At 39.6% G+C, this 27,651-nt stretch overlaps 1 long non-coding RNA gene across 1 annotated transcript in view; it reads right to left on the bottom strand.

Annotated features, from left to right (window-relative positions):
- LOC123574542 (uncharacterized) overlaps window positions 1-27,651 on the bottom strand; it is a 198,096-nt gene that overhangs the window by 143,171 nt on the left and 27,274 nt on the right. Inside the window, exons 2-3 of the long non-coding RNA XR_010588500.2 lie at window positions 7,757-7,871; window positions 4,438-4,656 (exon numbers count right to left, since the gene is read on the bottom strand). This is a non-coding gene — a long non-coding RNA (uncharacterized lncRNA). The remainder of the gene's footprint in view (window positions 1-4,437; window positions 4,657-7,756; window positions 7,872-27,651) is intronic.

The following is a 27,651-nucleotide window of genomic DNA, read 5'->3' as shown; positions in this document are numbered from 1 at the left end:
CTCCAGCCCAGGGTGCTGTCCCTACTCTTGCTGCAGCCTGGCCCACATGAAGGCTGGTGCCTGCAATGCTCTGTGGGGATAAACAATGGTGACAAAAGAAAAAGTGGACCAGAGTACCTAAATATTTCTATATCCACATATAATTCGTGCTGTGCTGATTCTGGGGCTCACTCTCACCCTCCTCCACCCCCATCCCTGCATCCAAGGCAAACCCACCCAAATCCACACAGCCAACAGCATGGGATGGACTGTGCACACTCGGGTTGTCATTTACACTCTTTCTCCAGTCCATGGTGCTGTCCCCACCCTTGCCGCAGCCTGGCCCACATGAACGCTGGTGCCTGCAATGCTCTGTGAGGATAAACAACAGTGACAAAAGAAAAAGCGGAACAGAGTACATAAATATTTATGTATCCAAATATAATCCAGAAACACATATATGTATTTTTTAAAATCAACTTTAAAAATTAAAGAACATGTTGAATATCATGAGACTTCTGTTTCTAAATGTTGATGTCTTCCATAAAGAAATGAAAAATATTAAAATTACAATGCCACTAAGAGACCTATCTTGTTCCCTGAGAATTGTGGGCATTTTTATTCTTTCCTCCTCAAAAAATAAAAATCTAGCAATTCTAATTCTCCAATAATTTCCTTTTTGAACAGGTTTCTCTTTTTATAAATTAATTCTATAGACACGTGGTTCTACTGTAATCAATGTCCAAGTAGAAAATAAGTACCATATTCAGAAGCAGCAGCAGTGTGGGATGGGACAGGGAATCTGACTCCCCAGTTGACTTCACAGATAAAAGCTCTAGCTCAGTGCAGACTGCACAATGAAAGATCTCCCCATTTTAAGTAGAGTTGATACATGAAAAATTTGGATTTTCCAAGTAAACGAATTATTTGGTCACACTTCGCTTTACAAAGGTTTCACCAAAAAAAAAAAAAAAAAAAAAAAAAAAAAGTTCTTTAAAAATCTGCTAATCTCAAGAAGTTAAAGCAGTACTCAATTTATCACATATTCATTTGCATACAACTTCTCTGAACTGAAACAGCTCCTGTAAAAGAAGTATACCTATGAGCAAAACATGAATTAAGAAAACCCAAAGCTCTAATTCATATGAAAGAGAAAGATTTGTTAGCCGCTTGGAAACCTCACAAACAAAATCAGCCTTGTAGATAGTGGAATTTAAAGGGTGTTGATCAACATTCCCAGGCCTCAAATTATCCTTCACATCACCATTTATTTCACCATTATTTCTCTTTAGCCTAGAGTCCTCTGGATATCTGCCCAATAAGCACATTCCTTAATTCCTTGGTTTCTACACTTCTTAATGTTACAAACCTCTTTAAGATTCTGATTTAAAAACCCTCCTAAAATATTCCTACCCACCAGAAATACACCAAATTTTGTGAAATTTTTTGAAAGGTGGGTCAGTCCACCTGCCTTAAGCTAAGGTCATAGTAATCACTTAGCAGGGAACTGACAGCAAGCTGAGAACAAGTATCAAACAGAAGGCAGGCCCTAAATTCATGGCATCAAATAAGAGGAAAGAATTCAGTGAATCAACTCCTTCTTTACAATGCTACAGACTACCATCCTAAGTTGGAAGAACCCGTCCTGAAAGTTCTGAAAATTGTGATTTGGAGGTGAAGGTAGCAGGAGTCGAGAGCTGTCTTAGAAAAGCACTTAAACAACATTGGAGTGGAGATCAATGCCTTAAAAATCCTTTAGAACAAAATTCTGCCATCTTGTTACGATTTCTTAAATTATACATTCTCAGACAGTGAATATCCAAGATGTGGCCAGAGCTATTTAAAAACACTTCAGAGCATGTGAGCATAATTTCATACTACATTATAAGGAATTCTTACAAAATTACATGATTCATCTTCTGAACCCCAAGCCATTTTTAAACAGGAAAAGTGCTCCGAAACTGTAAACCCCAATTATTTGGCTTTCTTGTAACAAAGGCTTCTAAAATTAAGGATATGCTTTAAGACTACATTCATTGGCCAAAATAGATAGTTTGCAATTTAAACAAGAGGAGTTTTGTCTCAAATGGCTGACTTGGCTAAGCATAACATTATTTTCATCAATTTCTTCTTTACCCAGTGTTTTTCTGTCATAAGGACATTAATGTCTCCTAAATTTTCCTTCAGGTTTTCTTCCCAGGGAATCTACTGAAGAAATGTTAAGTCCCAAAAGCTATTCCTTGAAAATAAACTTTTTTTTTTTTTTTTTTCCCCCCGAGACGGAGTCTTGCTCTGTCGCCCAGGCTGTAGTGCAGTGGTGCAATCTTGGCTCCTTACAACCTCTGCCTCCCAGGTTCAAGCGATTCCCCTGCCTCAGCCTTCTGAGTAGCAGGGACTACAGGCACACGCCACCACCATGCCCGGCTAATTTTTTGTATTTTAGTAGAGACAGGGTTTCACCATGTTGGCCAGGATAGTCTAGATCTCCTGACCTCGTGATCCGCCCACCTCGGTCTCCCAAACTGCTGAGATTACAGGCGTGAGCCACCGCGCCCCACCGAAAACAAATGTTTTTATTAGCCAACAGGCTATTGGAAAGCTGGTCCAATTTTAGACTTCAGGTGTGTTATAAGGCAAAACTACTGTTATTCCTGCTTTAAGCTAAGATCAGGATGCAGCGTTCACCTGGGAAATATAGAAGCCCTCCTTAAGGAAATTAGCTCAGCCCTCCCAGCCAGGGACTCACAATACATGGAGGAAGGAACTAAGTATCTGAGATGGACCACATGTGTCAGACAAGGGCAAAGGTATATTGCCCATTAATTCAGGAATATTCCAGTGGAACTCGGACTGCCCCAGGGACTGCCATCCTGTTTGGCTGAGCTCTGCAGTTCCAGAGGCATAGCAGCCTCTGCTGGTGGCCCCCTGGCAGACTGGGCAGAGTGCTGTGGCCCCCAGTTGCTCCAGGCACTGCGGTTCTCCTGCGGGGGAGGGGCTCCCCGCCTCTGTGTCACACTCTGCTGGATGGGTCCCTAAACAGTATGTCACCGAGCCCTAATTTGTCACAGAGCATAATGGCACAATTTTTACTTGCAGCTCTCTCTCCTCCAGGCCCAAACATGCTTCCAGGGGCTAAGCTATGGTTCAAGTCTCCTAACAGCCCTAGGGCTAGACTCAGTCTTTCTCTTTCCCTCTGACAAGTAAGGCTTTGATAGAAAAGGCCTTGCTCCCTAGGGATATTTCTCACACGATCTCCTTAGCCTCTGCAAATAGACAGGGCAACTCATTGCTGTGAATACAAGCAAGCCTCAGCTGAGGCCCTCACTACAGTAGGCGGCTACTCAAACATTCCCTTGGAGGTGATCTGACATTATCTATGAAATAAAAGCATCTTAATTAGAGCAAGAAACATGTCTCACGTGATAAAGAACAAAGAGATTTTGATTCAGGAGACAGAAGACCACCAGAGCAAGCAAACAGGGGAAGGCAAGGAGAATAGAAAAGGGAAAACCTAAGGAGGAAATATGGGGCAATGGGCTTGTGCTAGTATAGGGCTTCCCAGTGATAGAGCTGGCAAGGGGCAGAAGCAGCTTTTCATTCCTCGCAATGATACATAGATCACCACCAGTTAGACCGAGACCCAGCCTCCACTCCAAAACACTTTGCGTGAAGTGTGCATAAATGTTCTGTGACCTGCTTGTGACTGTAATCCAGGAAAGCCAGGAGAGGAGTAATGACAGGGTAAAGAAAATTCATTATGCTATTTACCCCCCTCAGGCTCAAAGCTCCGGCTATTGGATTTTGCTGATCATAACAGGCTGTTGTGTGCTGCTGGGGATGGCTGCAGCCTGCCAACATTTGGACATTTCTGTGGGTTTAATTATTCTCTAGTAATAACTTCTCCCTAATTCTATGAAGAACAGATGAGCAGCAATACTAGCCCAGGGTCCTGTGTACTGTGCAGGAGACAGATACAGCTTTTTGCAAACACGGTTTATGAATGTCATATCTACATTTTGATGTACTCACTATAAAGCTGCAATACCAATAATAACGGTCTTTCCATTACAGATATTTAAATAAATGCTTTCCATGTGAAGCAGGAGTAATTATTATCAATATTTGGGTGAACCAGAATGCTGGTGACAGCTCCAACAGCTGCATTCAGCCTTGGCTCAGTAACAAAACACAGAAAGCTCCCCAGTGAGAAACAAGGCCGGGTTTGATAAATTCCATTCAGCTCTTCAGTTACAGATTATTAAAAGACGAATTATAAAATTGGCACAATAATAGCCATGCACATTCTTTCTGGCCAGCATCATCCCCAGGGCTCTGATAATCACAGTGGAATCTTTAAATCAGAGGACAATTCAGGTCTAACTCAAACAGACAGTGTTTGTAATGCTGCCATGCACCATTAGCGCACGTACTTCCCTGAGCAATTGTTCGATTACTTACCACAGACAGCCACATGCGGTTGCTGATGGAACAAAGACAGCACGAGATGGCATAAGGGTGTGAGCATCACCTTTTTCTGGTCCACGGGACAGGACTCAGGAGATGGAGGCAGGCAGACAATGCTTTCAAACTTTTTAAGCAGAGGCCTTGGGCTGAGGGCAGTGTCCTTCATGCTTTCCACACCAGACGAAGGGTTTTGGCAGTATGTTCTTGTGGATTCTAGGTGGAATTCAGCAAAATATATGTAATCTACTAGGACGTTGAATATTTCCAGTCCAATACACTAAATATCTGATCCCTTTCAGATTGCCTGTATTAGAGTTCTCTGCAGAAATGGAACTAATCATATCTAGTTTTATATGTATATATATCATACCCACATATAGAACATATACATATATGCTCATATATATCATATACATATATTTAGAAAGCAAAAGAGGCCAGGTATGGTGGCTCACACCTGTAATCCCAGCACTTTGGGAGGCCGAGGCGGGCAGATCACGAAGTCAGGAGATCAAGATGACAATGAAACCCCATCTCTACTAAAAATATTAAAAATTAGCCAGGCGCAGTGGCGGGCGCCTGCAGTCCCAGCTACTCGGGAGGCTGAAGCAGGAGAATGGCATGAACCCAGGAGGCGGAGCTTGCAGTGAGCCGAGATTACGCCACTGCACTCCAGCCTGGGCGACAGAGCGAGACTCTGTCTCAAAAAACAAAACAAAACAAACGAACAAGCAAAAAGGTAAAGAGAGACACGTATATTTGTTTTAAGGAATTGTCTCATGAAATTCTGGGGGCTGGCCAGTCCAAAATCTGCAGAGCAGTCTGGTAGGCTAGCAATTCAATAAGAGTAGATGTTGTGGTCTAGAGTCTGAAATCTGCAGGCCAGGCCAGCAGTGAGGAGACTCAGGCAGGGTTTCTGTAGGAGAACAATATAAAGATAGGTTCTCTTACCATCAGTCATAAAGTCTCAAAGTCTGGGCTGAGAAGTTGGACTGTGGTTTATTAGACTTATCTGTAATAACTGGCCTTCACCATTCAAAGAGAATTTCTGTCTGACCTCAGTTGTAACTATCCCAAGTTGAGAAGCTGTGGTCTGAAAAAGTTAACTGGAGAGGTTGACTGTACTTTTTATAGAGAGAGAAAAAAGTTACTACATCCTAGAAAAATCTCTCCTTTTTTCACCCAAAATGGTAAAAAGAACAAGAACAGACTTTTGAGAAATACACAAAAAAATTATTATAAGAGTATTTGCACTCAAATTCTTGTTTGTTGCTATCACTGAAGAATAAGGATAGTATCCTTCTTATTCTCCACTGTATCCTAGTTCCCAGCAGAATTTTTGGCACATAGTAAATGCTCAATAAATATTTATTAAAAGAATGGGCTCCACAGATTGAAGGCATGGATAACATTTTAGTATATTCCTCCAGAATTTAGGAAAATGAAATTCATTCCATTTGTCAATTACAGTTTAAGGAGATTATCTAGCAGGAGGCAGCGTTCTTGAAATAAGATTCCAGACAGAAATCCATCTGTCAACTAATGATACAGATATTAAGAACTAAGAAGTCTCTAACAAAATTGCTAAGTCCAACCTCCTGCCTGTGTAGAGAAGCAGCTGAAGTGCTATTATCTGCTTACACTGCAGGACAAGAGTCCTTCATCTCCTTCTGTTCTGCACCTTCAGAATCTGTTAGGAAAGCAGATCTTCTCACCGTGAAGCAAACAGGCCCTCATACTGTTTAGACAACAGGATGTCTTGCTGGTCAAATTCTTCCCCCAGCATTCAAAATGTTTCTAGACATATACACTATTTTCTTGATGCAAGTTCATAGTTCATGTAATGCAAATAGTGGAGTTAAAATAAACATAGTACAGTTTAAAACTCAATCACTTGAATAATCATTCTTTTTAAGTTCTTAATAATTAGACCAGAATTGAGCTGAGGCTTATATCTTTAACATCTATGGCAAAAGAAGCTGTTTAAGCAAATATCTACTATAAATAAGCACATGTATTATATTAAGATTATAACAGGCCATATTAATCCTACTTGTGAGAACTAGATTTTTAAATATTTTTATAGTGATTAGTGGTTATTTGCACATAAAAGGATTTAGGCTTTTAAAAAATGAATCATGTATTTATTAAAGCATACCTAACTAAATTTCTTCATCAATGTTTTGTTGTGTTCTTCTAATGTTGTTTCCTTTAATGATGTACTTAAAAAAGAAAAAAGAAAAAAAAAGCTGGCTGGGTGCAGTGGCTCACTCTGTAATACCAACATTTTGGGAGGCTGAGGCGGGCAGATCACGAAGTTAGGAGCTCAAGACCCTCATAGCCAACATGGTGAAAGCCCATCTCTACTAAAACACAAAAATGTAGCCGGGCATGATGGTGCGCGCCTGTAGTCCCAGCTACTCAGGAGGCTGAGGCAGGGGAATCGCTTGAACCCTGGAGGCAGAGATTGCAGTAAGCCAAGATCACGCCACTGCACACTGCACTCCAGCCTGGTGACAGAGCAAGACTCTATCTCAAAAAAAAAAAAAAAAAAAAAAAAAAGCTAATGTAGTTAGTTTTAAAATATTCTATGATATCTCACTTTTGTAGTAGTTTAAGTTCATCTAAATTTGTGAGGTTTTGGAAATGTTGAAGAAAATGAACACAAACAATACCTCATAAATTAAAAATATGAGATCTAAAAAAAAATGTTGCCTCTCACCCAAGGAAAAAAAAGAAAAATAGAGTGCTTTCTCTACCAAAACATACAACCCTTCACAAGCATCTATTCGTGTCCTTGTCCTTTAATGTGACCAACACTTCAGGGTGGAAATAGTTGACTGAGTGACACAATGGAGAGAAGGCAAAATAAAGAAAGTGTTCGGGTTTTTTGCTTATTATCTGTATTCTGACATTTGTCTAGTTTGTCAGCTGTTCACTTTATGGGATTTAAATCCTAAATTACAAAATCATAGAAAAGAAAACATGAGCCAGACTACATCTCTGTCAGCAAGGACAGATGGGTTTCTATCTTGGTCTTAGATTCCCTGTAAAATATTTCCTATCATGTTATATAACACTTATTTTACATATACTTATTATACCTCTTCCCTGCACAAACTCAAACTTCTACTACACTTCCAAAAATGTTTTTCTTATTTGTAAGTTACACTGAAGACACCTGATCAGCCACCTCCAGAGTGACTCATTTCTAAATTCACACTCTCAGTAAGTGTTTATTATGTCACCTGCTATCTGCCAAGCACTGAAACATAGAAAGAAAATCAGGCAGCCCCCAGCGTAAGAAACTTACCTGTGAAGGAAACAGGCCTGTAACAAATCAAGTGAATGCCTCTTCATCAGGCATACAACAGAGGTGGGTACAAAGGAGGACCAGCCAGCTCTCTCTGGGCACTGAAGAAGGCCATCTGGAAAAAAATGACAGCGCATCTGGCTCTCTGAAAGATGAGGAGATACTCTCTGAAGGGGATAGGAGAGAAAGGCATTCCAGACAAGAATGGTCTCATGGAAGCAAGGGGAGGAGAAAACAGTGGGAAAATGATGAGTAGGTCATTATCAGCAGCAAACAGTAGCAAGAGGAATGGGTAAATGCTGGAAAGGCAAACTAAAAACAAATCATGAAGGATTTTTTATGCCCAGAATAATCCTGATTCTCATTGTTCAGGCCAATGGCTTTTAATAGAGAAAAACTGCTTAAGAAAGCTTCAATCAATAGATAAAAACTATGCCCCTTCTTCCTAGAAAACATACATTTTATATAAAATGTCCTCCCCAAACACACTCTCAGGCCTTTAGCCTCTCCACTACCCAAACACACTATCCTTTGTTACTTCGTGTTCCTTGCATGTCCATCTGGAGCAGGATCCCCAAAGATCACGATCCCCATTCAAACCTTGAAACAAAAAATTGAATATGAGCTGGAGAGTCCCAAGACATTGGCTTCATAGCTCAGACTCCACTTTTCCCTCTTCTCCAGTCCTCGACTTCCCAATGCAATCTGCTTTTCCCACATTTCCCTATTCCTTCCTACAGCTATGACATGGAGAAGCCTTCAAATTTTGAAAGAACTTTTTCTTTGAAACCTGTTCTTCCTCCTTTCTTTCCAACTTTAGTTAGTAACAATCACTACCACCAATGTTTGTGGTGTGTTGCAGAGTGTGGTTGCTAACTTAAATATAACTAGTGGCCCATGACATTTTATCCAATTATCTCAGCCCATGATAGAAATTTAAACGGATACTTGTGTTCTCCTGAGGGAATAACAAATCCTTGACATTCATATGTAAGTCAAAAGGTAGATATTCCCCATGGTTCTTACCCCTGCTCAGCCTTATGCTGCTTCAAACATCTCAAAGAAATCTCAAGAAAATGTGCTAGCTGAAGCCCTGAAGGCGGATAAGGCAAGCTCATTCTTGCATTCAGTGTGGATATCTGTCAAAATAAACACTGCCCCTTTAGGGTAGGAAAAGTCCATGTGCTACCAAGAGACTGGTTGGTCTTCTCAAGTGATAGTCTTTGTTTCTGGCAGTTGAACATGTGCTGTGGCAGGTGTAGATCTGCTGTGGTAAGTGGGAGTTCTTAATGTTAAGCTCATGTGTAACCTCATCCCTATCACCGTGAGGGTTCTATTCACCAGATTTAGTCCTTAGTTCTTAAAAACTAATGTTCTTAGTGCTGAGGTTGAGAAGCCCTGGGCCAGAGCAATACACTTGGCCTCTCAGTTTCCACAACTGTATAACAGGGTCATTTAGTTTATATATGTCGAGTGCTGTAAGTGCAGTAACGTCCCTGTCCCCATGAAGACTACACTCTTTAATGGGAGTAATAATATTACCTATTTCAGAGGGTTATGAAGCTTATAGGAGTTATTAAATGTTAGGTACTTGGAAGAGTACATAGCATACAGGAGAGCTCAATATAATTTAAGTTGTTCTTTTGAAGCAACTATGACAGCACCTATCACATAGTATATGCTCATTAAAATGCAATTGATATGACTATTAAACATAGATGAGTCAATATTAGTGAAAAGTTTGCTCCCTGAATACCATTCATTTCCTATGCCTGCTGTTTGTTCTCAACTTCCACTGAGGGCCTAGAGGTGTTCCATGGCTTCAGTCAGTTCACAGGGATAAGAAATCAGAAAGAAAAATCAACTCAAGATGGATTAAAGACTTAACTGTAAGACCTTAAACTATAAAAATACTAGAAGAAAACCTAGGGAAAATTCTTCTAGACATTGGTCTAGGCAAAGAATTAATGATTAAAGTCTCAGAAGCACAGGCAACAAAAATTAAAATACACAGTTGAGACTTACTTAAGTTAAAAAGTTTCTGCACAGCCAAAGAAATAATCAGCAGAGTGAGCAACCTGCAGAATGAGAGAAAATATTTGCAAATTCTGCATCCAACAGAAGACTAATATCCAGAATTTACAAAACTCAAACATCTCAACAAAAAACCTCACATATAATTCCATTAAAAATTGGGCAAAGGACATGAATAGATATTTTTCAAAAGAAGACATACATATGGCCAACAGGCTTCTGAAAAAAAAAAGCTCATCATTAATCATCAGAAAAATGCAAACTGAAACCACAATGAGATCTCTTACAACAGTCAGAATAGCTATTATTAAAAAGACCAAAAATAACAGAAGTTGGCAAAGATGTGGAGAAAACAAAATATACCGTTAGTAGGAACGTAAATTAGTATAACTTCTATGGAAAACAGTATGGAGATTCATCAAAAAAACTAAAAATAGAACACTATGCAATCCAGCAATCCCACTACTAGGTATCTACCCAGAGGAAAAGAAATCATTATATCAAAAAGATACCTGCACTCGTATGTCTATTGCAGCCCTATTCACAATAGCAAAGATATGGAATCAACCTTAAGTGCCATCAACAGATGATTGGGTAAAGAAAATGTGGTATATACACACAACGGAGTACTATTCAGCCATAAAAAAGATCAAAATCTTGTCTTTTGCTGTAATATGAATGCAACTGGGGGCCATTATCTGAAGTGAAGCAAGTCAGATGAAGAAAGACAAATAGCACATGTTCTCACTTGTAAGCAGAAGCTAAATGATGTGTATGCATGGATATAGAGTGTGGACTTAGGACAATGGAGACTCAGAAGGGTGAGGGAGTAGGAAGGGAGATAATGAGAAATTACTTGATGGGTACAACGTACATTATTTGGGTGATGGATACCCTAAAAGCCCTGACTTTACCACTGCGCAATCTACACATGAAACAAAATTATTCTTGCACCCCATAAATGTATACAAATAAAAAATTAATAAATTAATAAACCTTAAAAAAATCAGGAGGTCTAGGCAGGACCCTGTTTTTGCTGAACAAGGAATGCTTTCCTAATAATCTCAAACAGAAGCAAACAAAGGAAGATAAAGCTACACCAGGGAAAACATTACTTGCAAAAGACAGCCTAACCCCATCTCAGACCTGAATTCCAAATTAATGATACTCCTCCAGATTGCTCAATGGAAAAACGGGGTAACAAAAGCTAAATCATTTTGCTCCTTTGCACAAACTTCCACCAAAAGTACAAATGCCAGCCATCATTTTGTACCAGGCATTAGTCAGATGATTTTTGTTTACGCATTCTTTTTGAGGATTTGTTTTGCTTTGCCAGCACAGCTATCCTTGGCTCATGACCAAGAGAGCCCTGAACATTTCCTTCTGTGAACTCTTATTGATTCAAGGGCAAGGCTGACTAGAAAGGCAAATCATGCAGCCCAAAGAACAGAAGCTTTGACTCCACACAGAAAATCCAGATAACTCTCTAAATAGTTGTCTCCTAGATGGCTTGCTAGAGAATTTTAGAAGGATGAGTTTCAAACTAGAATTCAAACGAAAGGGTTTTGATTTCTATCCCCTCTTCTAGGGCATTTTAAAAAAAATAGTGCTTCTGGCAGATTTTCAACAAAGCTTATGATAAAATCTTAATGTTTTCATTTTAAAATCCAAGAATGAAATTGTGTCCCAGTATAAAAATCTGTCCCTATTTTCTTCTCTTAATTCTAAAAAGCTTTTCATCACATGTGAAATTAAAACATTTACTCTCATTACCTTTGCAATATAATTTTAATTTGTAAATGTCAGACTTCTAATCTCTGTCATCTGAAAAATTATCCAAAATTAGTCTTTACTGTTTTCTTTAAAAAAAAAAAACAGCACTTTTTTTTTTACAACTCAATCCACCTTTCCTTGAAGGCCTGCAGGTTAACAAGGCCATTATCCCAGACCAAGTCCCCTTAAGGGATTCAATTAGAGCACTTACATACTTTTTAATGCTTTGGATTCTTTTCCAGAATTGCAAATGTTAGTGATAGACTGCTACCCTAGAACTAGCAGAGTGATTTTCATAGATATACATATGAGAGCAGAGTTTAAATGGACCCTCACTTATCAAAATTTTTGAAGACTTGCTTCTTTGACAAATGGCAGATACCCTTTAGACTGGTACCAACCTTCTAGCCTTCCAGTGCTGTAAAACACACTATCAGGAATCACTTGAATGCAGGCTGTCATAGAAATTCCCATGCATTATTTGTTTATAACAATACAAAAAAACATGATGTAGAACTTTTGATAGTCCACCTTTCTTTTTATGAGAAGTGTCAGAAAAATAATACACTGAGCAAAAACTTGGTTATTAGTAACCTAGCTGGGTGGACTCAAGACTGAACGTTTTAGCAAGTTTCAGGTTTTTTTCCTATTTGATGTCATGTAGAAGAACTAAGGGTTTTTTCCTTTTTTGGAGAACCCAGAAAAATTGTTGTAATACAAATGATCGAGAAAATTTCATCATAGTTTTCTTATAGGTGGTTTATTTCAGTTATGTTTTCTAAGCTTATTTCATTTTAATATTTCATTTTATTTTGATATTTAATTATTTTACATTTATTTGGTTGATTTAGTTATGTTTTCTAAGATACAGTAAAGTTACATATGCTATGTGTGACTTGAAAAGAGAATATTATCTGTCTCCTCAGTCCTTATGTTACTTTCTACATACCTCTGTTACAGTATACATAGTGTGATATTTGTCTGCATTATTTCCCACTAGACTCTGAGCTCCAGGAGGACAGATAACAAGCCTCAGCCATCTCCAGTTTTCCTAGGACCTAGCTCTTAGTTGGTATTCAGATATTTATTGCATAAAAGATAATCATGTAATTCATTTCCTTTGTTACTTAAGCCAAACAAAGACTAGAGTTGAAAAACTTATAAATAAGTTAAATATACATGTCTTGTCTAGTAACAATGTGAATAAAAACAATCTCAGGAAAATATTTAGACCAGCTCTTGACAACCAGGATTCCTCAAAAGAATTAAAGCCTACAAAGAATGATTTGAGTAACTGTTTTCTCAATTATCTCAGGGCTGATACATTCTATATGCACAGAAGAGAAATTAATTCCTTATATACAATAGGTGCCTTGGGATGTTAGGGCTTAGTGATCCAGAATGCTGGTTAAGAAGGGCTGATATTGATTGTGCAAATCTAAACCATAAATATGAAAATGACTTAAATCAGTTTTCATTCGGATCTTAGGAAGGATAGTATCACATATTGATTAGGCCAATCCATTAATGAGCTGGTCAAATATTTAATGATTAGTCTGGTGTCTAACAGCCTAGGTAATCTAGAAAGTAGAGGCTGAGACAAAAATTTAAGGTGCCAACACTATTTGGGGGAGATGTAAGCTCAGGGCAGCAAGAGAAAGAAAAGAAAATGAGTTAAGGCACAGTTGCATTGCAGTATGGTACACTTTGCTACCCCCTCTCTTCCACCGCCACCATCCCCATGACCAAGAAAGAGATCCAGCAGGTCACTCAACAGGCATGTGTGCATGGTACATGGGACTTCTCGAGAAGTGCTGTGCAGAGGAACTGCATTTCAGAGTAGTCTGTGGAAGAAAGAATGAAGAAGTCTATCTGCCCAGCTCTCTGTCAGCTCCGATTTCCTAATGGTCAAGGCTCACCCTGTGGGGAGTGAACACCCACTCCCTTCTTGGTTGCACCATCAGCTCCTCAGGAGTCTCAAGACTCCAGATCCTACCCCTGGAAAGCAGTGTTTTATCCAAGTCCAAAAACGAAGGGGCGATGAGGAGGGTGGGACACCAAGCTAGAGAGAAGGAAAGTGGCAGTGATGGGAATCTAAGATGCCACATGATGCCTGTGCTCTGGAGCAGCTCAATTAAACCTTATTCAGAGTGAAGAGCTTAGAATCCACTTTCTGCTTGAAGACCAGCGGTTGCTAAGACATATACAGAGGAGAATTCTATTTAATAAGGAAGGACCCTTCCAAGACTCCCTGCCTGGCTTTGCATCTTCTAGGGAAATGGCTCTGGTCCAAGACACACACTCTCCTTTTACATTATCTTGGAGAGCTCTGGGCACTAGTCCAAGCTACTATTTCACCACGTCTCCCAAAAGCTAAATTGCTGTTTCTGGGTATAGATGGAAGAGAGCACTTCAATGGATTGTTTAGCTTGGTTTGTTTTCAACAAATCTTATCCAGCTTACTATTTGCACAGCCATTAAGGTAATTCGTGTCAAGATCTAGCACTGTCATCCTTTCACCTGTATTTAGTCTCTTGGCTAACTCATCTACTATTGTCAGTTATTACAGCTAGCCCTATCCTAAATAGATGAAGTAAGCCAGGTGAGAGTTAGTATGACCTGTCTCTTAAAATGAGTAGATGACCACAACTCTTGAATAAAATCTTGAGTAATCTGTTCTTTTACAATAAAATTGAACATCTAAAAACTAGAGGCTGCACAAATGTTCAGGGAAATTCACTTTTCTAACATCATAAACTACATTCAACAAGTCTTTCCAGGCTTTTGTCCACTCTGGCAATCATTGTATATATTATTCATCTACCTATTCTGTAGAGCAAATCCACCGGAGACTCCTGCCACACACTTGAAAGGTTAAATGTTGACATTCATCTTCCCAAGACAAATCTTCCACCTAGACGCATGCATACTTGATGAGATGTTGGTAGAGATCACCAAGCATGCCGAATTTTGCCAAGGGTTACAAGTGTTTGGGATCTACCAGCTAGTCTCCTTAATCTCCTGTTATAATGTTAACAATCCTTAGAGCAATTATCCGCCTTGGAAAATTTTGATAAAGAAAATACTTAAGTGTATCAAATCCATTAGTCAAGAAAAGTTTAAGAACATTTAGTGTTTTCTGGTTAAAGCGAAATAAAATGGAGTTATGCCACAAACTAAGGCCTTGAGGAAAAGACTGCTGAATCCCTTGTGTAACGGAGTAACTTCATCTCTGAGTTCTCACTCAGTGAAGCCATTTTTTTGGCATCAGGTTCTGCTTTTGATCCATTAGCCTTCATCCATTTGAAGGGTTCATGACATCATCTGTGCAGGCTCGCAGTACTGAAGGTTGCATTTTGTAGAACACTCAGCCATGTCGAGTCATTTATCAAAAGCAGCTGGCCTCCCTCTACACCCTGATTTAGTCTGAACTGTGCCTAAGAGTTCTGCAATCTCTATGAAGACTGACTTATTAAATTTCTGTTGAAATCTCTGCTGGGATGAATGATTGATAGCCAATGCTTTCCCCCTTGACCCATTTTTTCCAGTAGCCCCACCTTCTACAACAGTAACTCTTTCCATTCAGCTCTGCTATACCCAAAAGTTTGTGTCCATCTTAATAGAACAAAAAGTATTGTGATGAGACAAACACAAAATACGGCCTTCTGTGCAAACTGCAACTTTGGTCTTAGGCAACTTACAGTCTAATGGACTACAGTAGAACTTATAGAAGTCCAGCTGAAATAAACCAATACAGTCATACTGATTGTCAAAATATTGAAATACTTTTATACTTTTTTTTTTGGAGATAGAATCTCACTTTGTTGCCCAGGCTGGAGTGCAATGGTATGATCTCAACTCACTCCAACCTGTGCCTCCTGGACTCAAGCGATCCTCCTGCCTGAGCCTCCCGAGTAGCTGGGACTATAGGCATGCGCCAGCACGCTTGGCTAATTTTTGTGTTTTTTTGTAGAGATGGGGTTTCACCATGTTGCTCAGGCAAGTCACAAATTCCTGAGCTCAAGTGATCCTCCCACCTCGGCCTCCCAAAGTGCTGGGATTACAGGTATGAGCCACCATGCCCAGTCTATACTTCTTAATAAATATAAAAATTCCTCTTAGCAGCTAAGCTCCACATTCACCTCAGTTGTTATTCTTACCTATCCTCCCCAGATCAATATTAACAAACACATTTACTTTCTTATATCATATCTCTTCCTCAGAAAGGCAACACTCTGCGACTTACCTATCACAATCAACTCTGATGCCAGCCAACCAAAAGTGGCTGGGATTTTTTTGACATCTATCAAGGTCTGGTGCAGCTCATGATCTGTTGAAAGCCAGTTTCGTGCTGGCTGAGTCTTGGAAAGGGCTGTTCTAGCCATATACAACCCAAGCAGTGGGCTTGCAAGAGTTTCATTTCAGAGCTCAGATCACCAGGATTATAAAAGAAGGCCCAGGCTGCGTCGTGCAATGGATAATGCATTGGGCTTGTAAAGGAAGGCCCAGATGAAGCCAAACTTAGCAAGGAAGTTGAAACCTAGAGGAGGATAAAAAAGCATGAAAATGTGGGTTCCCCTCTTAGAGCCTAGACTGAGACAATTAATCCACACCCTTAAACTGAAAGTGATCAGGCAAAGCCAAGCTGACCTCAGATAGAGCATACCTCAAAAAAACAAGTAATTCTCCAACCTCATTTTTCTTCAGTATTCACAAGTGTCCCTACGACTGAGGACTAGTCCCTCTCCAATGAGCAAGGAATAACATTTTCTAATTTGCCATATTTCTTTTCTCCAGAGAAAATTTAATCACAATAGGCAATGTGTCTCCAGGTTATATAATACTATGACATATGAGATTTCTATCCAATAAACTGTCAGAAGCAACAGGATTCTACATCTAGAAAACCCCGTAGTCTCAGCCCCAAACTCCTTAAGCTGATAAACAACTTCAGCAAAGTCTCAGGATACAAAATCAATGTGCAAAAATCACCTATACACCAACAACAGTCAAGCCGAGAGCCAAATCGGGAATGTACTCCCATTCACAATTGCCACAAAAAGAACAAAATACCTAGGTATACAGCTAACTAGGGCGGTGAAAGATCTCCACAAGGAGAACTACAAAATACTGCTCAAGGAAATCAGAAATGACACAAACAAATGGAAAAACATTCCATGCACATGGATAGGAAGAATCAATATTGTTAAAATGGCCATACTGCCCAAAGCAATTTATAGATTCAATGCTATTCCTTTTAAGCTACCATTCAGATTCTTCACAGAACTAAAATAAAAAACAACAACAAAAAAAAACTTTTAAAATTCATATGGAACCAAAAAATAGTCTGAATAGCCAAGGCTAAGCTAAAAGAACAAAGCTGGAGGTATCACACTACTCAACTTCAAACTATACAACAGGCCTATAGTAACCAAAACAGCATGGTACTGATACAAAAACAGGCATATAGACCAATGGAACAGAATAGAAAACTGATATGGTTGGCTCTGTGTCCCCCCCAAATCTCATCTCAAATTGTAATCCCCATGTGTCAGAGGAGGGGCCTGGTGGGAGGTGACAGGATCATGGGGATGGATACCCCCTTGCTGTTCTCATGATAGTGAGTGCTTATATATCTGATGGTTTAAAGGTGTGGCACTTCCCCTTTCACTCTCTCTCCTGCTGCCATGTAAGATGTGTCTTGCTTCCCCTTCACCTTCTGCCATGATTGTAAGTTTCCTGGTGCCTCCCCAGCCATGCAGAACTGTGAGTCAATTAAACCTCTTTTCTTTATAAATTACCCAATCTCAGGTATGTCTTTATAGCAATGTGAGAATGAACTAATAAGAACTCAGAACTAAGACCACACACCCACAACTATCTGATCTTTGACAAACCTGACAAAAACAAGCAATGGGGAAAGGATTCCATATTCAATAAATGGTGCTAGAATAACTGGTTAGCCATATGCAGAAGATTGAAACTGGACCCCTTCCTTACACCACATATAAAATTCAACTCAAGATGAATTAAAGACTTAAATGTAAAACCAAAAACTATAAAAACCCTAAAAGACAACCTAGGCAATGCCATCCAGGACATAGGCACGGTCAAAGGTTTCGTAATGAAAATGCCAAAAGCAATTGCAACAAAAGCAAAAGTTGACAAATGGGATCTAAGTAAATTAAAGAGCTTCTGTACAGCAAAAGAAACTATCGCCGGGCACGGTGGCTCAAGCCTGTAATCCCAGCACTTTGGGAGGCCGAGACAGGCGGATCACAAGGTCAGGAGATCGAGACCATCCTGGCTAACACGGTGAAACCCCGTCTCTACTAAAAAATACAAAAAACTAGCCTGGCGAGGTGGCGGGCACCTGTAGTCCCAGCTACTCGGGAGGCTGAGGCAGGAGAATGGCGGGAACCCGGGAGGCGGAGCTTGCAGTGAGCTGAGATCCGGCCACAGCACTCCAGCCTGGGCGACAGAGCGAGACTCCATCTCAAAAAAAAAAAAAAAAAAAAAAGAAACTATCAACAGAGTAAACAAACAACCTACAGAATGGGAGAAAATTTTTGCAAACCATGCATCTGATGAAGGTCTAATATCAAGCATCTATAAGGAACTTAAACAAATTTACAAGAAGAAACAAACAAATAACCCCATTAAAAAGTGGGCAAAGAACATAAACATACACTTTTCAGAAGACATACATGCAGCCACAAACATATGAAAAAAAAACCTCAACATCACTATTCATTAGAGAAATGCAAATCAAAAACCACAATGAGATACTATCTCACACCAGTCAGAATGGCTATTATAAAAAAGTCAAAAAACAACAGATGCTGGAGAGGTTGTGGAGAAAAAGGAATGCTTTTACACTGTTGGTGAGAGTGTAAATTAGTTCAACCATTGTGGAAGACAGTGTGGTGATACCTCAAGGTCCTAAAGACAGAAATATCATTCCACCCAGCAATCCCATTACTGGGTACGTACCCAAAGAAATGTAAATATTTTATTATAAAGACACATTCACATGTATATTCATTGCAGCACTATTCACACTAGCAAAGTGCCAACCTAAATGCCTATCAATGATAGGCTAGATAAAGAAAATATGGTACATATATACCATGGAATACTTAAAAAAGAACAAAATCATGTCCTTTAGGGACATGGATGGAGCTGGAGGCCATTATCCTTAGCAAACTAATGCAGGAAAAGAAAACCCAATACCACATGTTCTCACTTGTAAGTGAGAGCTAAATGATGAGAACTCATGCACATATATAGGGGGACAACAACACACTGGAGCCTATTGGATGGTGGAGGGTGGGAGGAGGGAGAGGATCAGAAAAAATAACTAATGGGTACTAGGCTTAATACATGGGTGATGAAATAATCTGTACAACAAACTCCCATGACACAAGTTTACCTATGTAACAGACCTGTATATGCATCCCTGAACTTGAAAGTTTTAAGTACAAAAAATTAAAAAATAAAATAAACTGTCATGAGGTCATAAAATGTTTGACAGGTCCTTGCTCATATAGAGTTTTGAGCACTCTACATAGAATAGCATTTTGCACTGCTTCAAAATTTACTTTTTTCCCCCTACTGAGTAATCCCAGGGGATATTTCACAAGAATTATATGGCCTAAGGCTGCTGTAACTTTGAAATGTATCATCTATTTTTTTATCCAGCAAAATAAATTATCAGTAGAAAATTATACCTATTAAACTAAATTATTTGCAAATTCTGTTCCCCTGAAACACTCATTGAATCTATCACATAATTTCTGCTCACAAAGGACATGAAACAATCAATTTTCTAAACTTTTTTCTTCCTTCTCTTTTATATAACATTTCAATTTTTAATTCAAATTTTTAATTTCAATTTATATTTCACTAAATGAATCAAGAACCCCATGGGTAAAAGGTATATTTAAATACATATAACAATGACATAAATGTTTCCACAACTTGATTCTCCCTAGTCCTTTCTATTCTCTCCCATTTATCCCTAAACAATAATTCCTTCACAAATATATCAATTTAATACGGGAGAGTTGAGAATTTCTAAAACAGAGGTATCAGTGAATGTGGACAAACCAATAACTATTTCAAAAGAAAACGCCACACGGGTAAGTCAGAATCAAAATGAGCACCCATATTCCCTAATCTACCTTTAAAAAGTGAAGAAGTGATCTGAGTCTCTAAGTTACCTTTCTAGTTGGAGCAAGAAGAATATTCCCATGGCAATGTCTTAGGCATCAACCATTTCAGCATCAATTCATTCATTAGTCTAAAATTCATTATATGCCTACTATTTATGCACCAATGAGGATTCAGTCTTAAAATGGAGGTAACTGAACCTTATTACCTTACGAAGATAAAGTTCGTGAGGATTAGATGAGATGATTCATGTAAAGTACTTGGTACAGTGTCTGGCACAGAAGAAGCACTAAATGAAAGCTAACAATGGATAACACTGTTGACAACAATAGTGGCCACTGGTACTACAAAGATAAATACTACTTTTATTAACCTCAGGTTGCTGAAGATCTAGCAGGGCACATAGATGTGTGGCTATAACAGGAGTATACAGTGGCACAATAAATACAGTAACATTGCCTCCTGGATTTCTCAGAGTAACCCAGATTTCAAATATTCTGCCCCATTGACAGACCTTGAGTTTAATTCATGTCTGATTATCTTATGTATGAAATGTGGTTTCTAGGGCACGGTGGCTCACGCCTGTAATCCCAGCACTTTTGGGAGGCCGAGGCAGGCGGATCAGCTGAGGTCAGGAGTTTGAGACCAGCCTGGCCAACATGGCGAAACCCTGTCTCTAGTAAAAATATAAAAATTAGCTGGGCATGGTGGCACTTCCCTTCTTGGGAAGCTGAGGCAGAATTGCTTGAACCCAGGAGGTGGAGGCTGCAGTGAGCCAAGATCGTGTCATTGCAAGGCAGGCAGATCACCTGAGGTCGGGAGTTCGAGACCAGCCTGAACAACATGGAGAAACCCATCTCTACTAAAAATACAAAATTAGCTGGGCGTGGTGGCTCACGCCTGTAATCCTAGCTACTCAGGAGGCTGAGGCAGGAGAATTGCTTGAACCCGGGAGGTGGAGGTTGTGGTGAGCTGAGATCACACCATTGCACTGCAGCCTGGGCAACAAGAGTGAAACTCCATACTAAAAATAAGAAAAAGAAAAAGAGATATGGTTTCTACAGCTATAATAAAATCACAACTGAAACAATATAGCATTGAAGAAGCATTAGAAACTCTTACTTTTAATTAATGTACAGTTTTGTTAAAGAACCTTATGCACATGGAACCATTAAAAAGCAAGATAAAACAGCAAATAATCAGGCTGAAATGCTTAGATCGGATAATACGTGTTAAAATGCTATTAAGAATTCAGAGTGGTTACTTTTTGAAGAAACTGAAACTTGCATGCAAGCTTAAATTGGGTCAGAATTTCATAACGAGATGAAGTAACAGGGGGAGGCTGAGCATCATTGTATTTGAAGAGGACAGTCAAGGTACAGGTCCGACTTCAGATTCTAAAATTGCTTCCTCAAAGATGAAAAAGCAAACGTGTTGAGAATAGTAGGAGAAGACAACTCTACTATAAATACAGTGGCCAGGAACAATGCTTCAGACATCACACTTCTTCAAGCAGCTGGAGAAAAGGAATTTACTTGTCCCTGGACAGCTTAGTGGAAGCTGGAGGTATAAAAATGTTTTACTTAGCTGCAAATCCCCTTGCATGTATTTAGTACTTTTAGCTTTGCAAAGTCCTTGCTGTATGGTCTCACTTGAGTTTCCCTTGCTGCAGCCAGTGACCAACTATGAAGCAAGATCCCCTTCCAGCCCTCAGTTGTGTGTACAGTGCAGTTTTCACAGTTCTAAAACACTGGCTAAGTAATCCATATCTCTACTTTGCCGAATAAGAAAGCACCATTAATGGAATTGGGCCCCTAAGAAATGTAAAGTCGGCCTCAGTTTGGGAAAGACATTTGGCTAATGTTACATAATCACTGATTAATTTCTTATTTCCTTCTTAAATTTTGGATCTGATTTGAGATTATTTGGAAGCTAAGTAAGAGCTCCCACATCATGGATTTCTTCATGTAATAAGTGGTAGAGCCGGGCGCGGTGGCTCAAGCTTGTAATCCCAGCACTTTGGGAGGCCGAGACGGGCAGATCACGAGGTCAGCAGTTCGAGACCATCCTGGCTAACCCGGTGAAACCCCGTCTCTACTAAAACATACAAAAAACTAGCCGGGCAGGTGGCGGGCGCCTGTAGTCCCAGCTACTCGGGAGGCTGAGGCAGGAGAATGGCGTCAACCCGGGAGGCGGAGCTTGCAGTGAGCCGAGATCCGGCCACCGCACTCCAGCCTGGGAGACAGAGCGAGACTCCGTCTCAAAAAAAAAAAAAATGAGTGGTAGATATGTAACTGTGTTCTAGAAGAATTCAGAGTAAAAGAACAGCAAAGCATTAGAGGTTTTTTCAAATTGTCCAATAATATAATATAGTAAGGGTTGTCTTTTGATTATGGAAATATATGTACTGTAATATGTGCAACTTTCTGGAAACATGCCTTCCCACTCCCGCGTGTTAGAGAAGTAGAACGTGCCCCCTCTACCAGGGCTATGAGATGTTTGGAATTGATGCATGTCAAGCGGATTGATAGTATCCCTAATTGCTCTTTAGCATTTTAGTCTGTTGTAGCTATTCTTGGCAAACAAAGAAGTCTGGCTTTAAGTGGAGTTTACAGCACCCTACAGACCCAACCTAGCTCTTCATAACCATCAGACTGTGCCTTTTCCCATCTGGCAGAGAATAATGACTTCGATTTAAGAACATCTTGGTTCTGTTTGCTCCAAATACATTTACAGTTAAGCCATTGACTCTTTTTGTAAGTTTTTTCAACTTTCTCATCCCTACTTTTCAAAGAAGTAACAAATATGTACAGGTTAAGCAGCTTGCCTCCCATCAGCTGGGGAACCAAGATTTGACTGAAGTAGTCATTGTTGGGAGCCACAGGAAAAAGCATCTAGAATTTAGGTGAATTTAGAGAACAAAGTTAAGAAGAATCAATAAACAGTGGAGTTTAAATAGCTACAGAAGCAGATAACTCCATGAAATAGCTTACAAGGATATTGTTCCTGAAACTGGAGAAATTGGTGAATATCCTCAGGAAGATGACTGAAATGAAACTGACAGAAAAGAAAACTCACTGAAACATAGCTGGCATTGGCCAAGGATTGTTTTAGAAAAAGGTTTTCTTTTCTTTTTTTTTCTTTTTAAGACGGAGTCTTGTTCTGTCGCCCAGGCTGTAGTGCAGTGATGCGATCTCGGCTCACTGCAAGCTCTGCCTCCCAGGTTCAAGCCATTCTCCTGCCTCAGCCTCCAGAGTAGCTGGGACTACAGGTGCCCACCACCACGCCCAGCTAATTTTTTGTATTTTTTGTAGAGACACCCAGCTAATTTTTTGTATTTTTCTACAGACAGGGTTTCACCATGTTAGCCAGGATGGTCTTGATCTCCTGACCTCGTGATCTGCCCGCCTTGGCCTCCCAAAGTGCTGGGATTACAGGTGTGAGCCACCGCGCCTGGTCTAGAAAAAGATTTTCAAAGGCAACGTATTAGCGAGGATTTCTTCATGTTTATCCAGCATCTTGAAGGAGAAATAACTCTAACACACAAAAACAGCCCTCAGAAATACCTACTGTCATTGCTATCATTCTATGTTGACAAAGGCATATCTGGGCCTTTAACTTAGGTAGCTGCATGAAGGTACTTGCCAGAAAAAATACCCCTGCAACTACGTATGACTGCAAAGAATCATTCTAATAGGCTTTTTTTTTTTTTTTTTTGGTACCAAAATAGGAATTCTGGTTTGCACATCAATGCCTTGTAAGTTTCATTAGTAAAACCTGGTCTCCTATGGGTTAATCATCTCTGTGTAATTAACTAAATTAAGTTTCTGAAACTATGAAGTGAAGACCACAGCTCACCATATGGGGTGCCCTCTCCAAGGTACTGACTCCCCTGGGGTCCTGCCCACAGCTGCTGGACAACCTCACTCTGGACCTGTCTGTACCTGTGACATCCTCCATTCAGTGGTCTAGATCAGTGCTTCTCAAGCTTAGGGTGCTTTCAAATCACCTGGGGATCCTTCTAATATGTAAACCTCTACATACACTCAACAAGCCAAGCAGATGCATTATTTTTGCTGCCCGGAATCTAAAATCTTTCAGTTTTCTTATCCATGACGTAAGAGGTTTGAAGAGCTCTCAGTGGTGACCAAGTTTGCTCTCTTGAACCATTTTTGAAGGATTGGTCATGACTGTGTTAGTGTTGCGCTGGGAAGGAGTCTGAAGTTGTCTCAGGAAAAAACAATTGATCAGTAATGCCTGCCATGTGTTTAGCATAGCAGACGTGTCATGTATTAAAAATCCCACATAGATAATCTCCAAACTTCCTAACTTTCCATGATTCTTGGAATTCATAGTACTATTTTAGACATCATGGGAAAGAGAGAAATGTCTTTGCATAATGAAAACAAGCCATCTAGTATCCCAATATTTAACATATGTGAGTGTGTTTATGTATGTGTGTAACAGGAACAGTTGTTAAGCCTAGACTTTTGAGTTCATATTTTCTCTAGAGAAGTTCCAAAAATAACACATACCTCTGGCTTGCTGGCCTCTGTCACTGTGGTACTACAGCTTTGCTGTGTGGTCAGGAGTAAAAGGAATATGTCTATCACATTGCCAGAATTTCTACGTGCTCTTATGAAATAATTAGTTAAATTTTAATGAGACATGGAGGAGATCCAGATAAGCCATGAGGAAGTTGTAAAAAAACGGGGAGAATTTCCTCTTTTTTTAACTTTCCTTGTTCTTGTTATTATTTAATTTAATATATATTAATATCTAGTGGAAGCAAATCACATAAATGTCTAATGTTAAGATATACCCATTTGATGAACTGTTACAGAGCCATTAAAATTATCAAGGAAAAACCTGTAGTAACAATGTGAAATATTTATGTTGTAAGGTAGAAGGAAAATGGAACATGAAAATGTTCACAACTATTAAAATATACCCATCAGAAGGGGGAAGATGGAGCAAAAAAGGCTCAAAATATTAATTGCTATTTTTGAAGAAAAAGTCCACAGGTACAATGTTTATTAATTTTTTAAGTTTGTCACAATAAGCATATATCTATACAGCTTTTACAAAAGGAAATAAATTACAAAGAAAACTTACTATGTTTGGTTTAAATGAATATTTCCCTTGTTAGTTATAGAAGTAATTTAACAATATTAAGGCAAACTGGGAGTGTGGATTCACCTATAATCTCATTACTTGGCAACCTGACAATTTTAGTTTATTGTCATAAATATATTTTGAAGTTTGAATAAAAAAGGAGAAAAGTGTCTGTGGCTGAACTGTTAGTTTGTAAAACTCAAAAGAAGCTAGAAATGTCTATAATTTTAAAAGGAGTTATACATTAATTCAAAACCCATATCTACATAAGCTCAGGAGGACTCCAAAATATGCCACCTTCTGATGGGTAATGGATTGATGCAAAGGATTCAGACTCGAGTTATTCTATAAATGATTTTATGTCTTTCAGTTTTAAGCTGACGGCATGGAATAAAAAGCCAGCTTTTTCCATATGTGAAAAGACATCAAGATAACAATAATATAAATAAAAATCATCTAGAATTTTTCCGCCTACAAAGCACTTTTAGCTGACTTATTCTTAGCAACCCTTGGAGGTAGGTATAATTATGCCTACTTTACAGATTAAGATACTGATGCTCAGCGACATTAACTGTCTTGCCCAAGATTACACAGTTAAAATGAGATACAAATTTGACTTCCCAAGGATTTTCACTACTGCCACTTGTAGAAGTTTGAATGTTTTGATGAAAACTCTACCCTCCCTGTCGGAAAGAGAAACTCTACCCTCCCTCTTAGAAAGAGAAAGATCCTGTCATCAACAGATCCTGGTTAAAGCTTTTAGCACAGTTATTCTCAGAGGAGCACATAAGTTGATGAGAATCATTTGTAGGGGCTTTTTCAAATGTACACTAACACCACCCTGAGGCTCTCTTATACCTTCCTAAAGGCACTGTGTCCCCTACGCCCAGTGAGAATTGTGCCCCATTGTGCACTGGCATTACGGATGTGCAATGTCACTCTTTTCTTCCATTCACCTGTGCTAAGGCAGAAGATGGATTGAAAACTATGTGCCATAGTTCTGTTCTTCTGTTTTGGCAGAAGAAAAGCTCTAGGGAATGTAAAGCCTGCTGTGACTGAGAGTTATAAAGGTCCTAGAGCTCTAGACAGCCTGGACATGTCAAGAAAGATTCCAAAATTAGGTTGTTTCTCTTAAAGAAAGGTCAGAATTCACCAGAGTGAGACTCAGGGTATGCATTCTTCTCCATTTGTGCACCACCCCACGTGCATTCTCTGTTCCTCCATGGCAGCCTAGGTTCTCAGGGAACTGATGCTTACAGATAGTATTATCTAAGTTTTCTGTTTGTTTGTTTGTTTGTTTGTTTTTGAGATGGAGTTTCACTCTTGTTGCCCAGGCTGGAGTGCAGTGGTGAGATCTCAGCTTGCTGCAATCTCCGCCTCCCAGGTTCAAGAGATTCTTTTGCCTCAGCCTCTCAAGTAGCTGGGATTACAGGCATGCATCACCATGCCTGGCTAATTTTGTATTTTTAGTAGAGACGGGGTTTCACCATGTTGGTCAGGCTGGTCTCGAACTCCTGACTTCAGGTGATCCACCCTCCTTGGCTTCCCAAAGTGCTGGAATTACAGGCGTGAGCACCCGGCAGTATTCTCTACGTTCTTAGGCTCAGATGCCCTGGATGGTTCAGCCAATGGAAGGCAACAGCAGGAGAGATGAGGGTATTTCTCTGCTACTCACTCCCTACTCAGCTTCATGGTTCACAATCCGGCAGTGGCACCATCCCTCTCTGACTGTAGCTCCTGATGTAGTTGCAGTTGGCTCCCCTTCTACAGCCCCAATTTTTAATGGGCCTTAATAACAACACTCTTCCTTCCCCTCCACTCTTCAATGTTGCTGGTCTCGGAGTGCTTCAACATTCCTTGCTGGTCCTTTTAACCCTGCCACAGCTCTGTAAATCGTCCCTTTACGAAAATTCCTATTATATCTAGTTATTCATATTTCTTTCAATCCTGCTCAAAAATCCCTTTAAATGTTATGTTACTGTGATTAGTTGACATTACTGCATGGATATCTTACTAAAGGATATGTTGATATTTTGTTAATATGTAATCTAACTTAAATTATCCCTAAGGCTCCATGTGGCTCAGTCTTAGCTGCGAGTCACAGTCAAAGGAAACATAAATCTGGCTTCATAAACTTTGGACCATATTGTAGATATTTTCTATAGGTTTTTTAACTAGGCCATCCAGGAGTTTTATACAGGATATCAAACAGAAAATTTCCCAGAAATTATCTTTAGGCTCCAGTACTTAGTTCTGAAATTCCGCACATAGTATAATTGCTAAAATTTGTCCTACTGTCTCTCATTTTGAAGGGTGCCTCACCACAATTCTATTCATTTCTCCACTTGTCTGTGAGCACCTTTCCTTGCTTCCCAGCCAGGTGTGACCACCAGGACTTACCCACGCTCTGGCCACCTGGTTGGAGAACTCACTCTGTAACCCCATGTTACCCCATCCTTTCTCAGTCCTATGAGAAAGAAGCATGTAGCCTTCTGGGAATTCCTCTGATGACTTTTCACAAATAAATTTCATGAAAAATTTCAGATGAATAAAATTCTTCCCTTCATGTTGGTGAGAACATTTTATATACTCAAGTTATCCCTGCCTAAGGGGAAAAGACTTGCCCTTTATACCTCAAGCCTGTAGCCTAAACAACACTGAGCCACCCAAATACAAAATATACTTACTACCCAGGAGAAAGTGAATAGTTTTCCTTAGGGAGTGGAGCCTGAAGCTGAAGACAGAGAAAAAAAATCACACCAGTGGAAAAACCCACTGATGAACATCATCATAGTCAATGT

This window comes from Macaca fascicularis, chromosome 7, assembly GCF_037993035.2.
Source record: "Macaca fascicularis isolate 582-1 chromosome 7, T2T-MFA8v1.1".
NCBI classification, from domain to species: domain Eukaryota; kingdom Metazoa; phylum Chordata; class Mammalia; order Primates; family Cercopithecidae; genus Macaca; species Macaca fascicularis.
The sequence above is the reverse complement of the archived record's forward strand: the minus strand, read 5'-3'. Positions and strand labels throughout refer to the sequence as shown.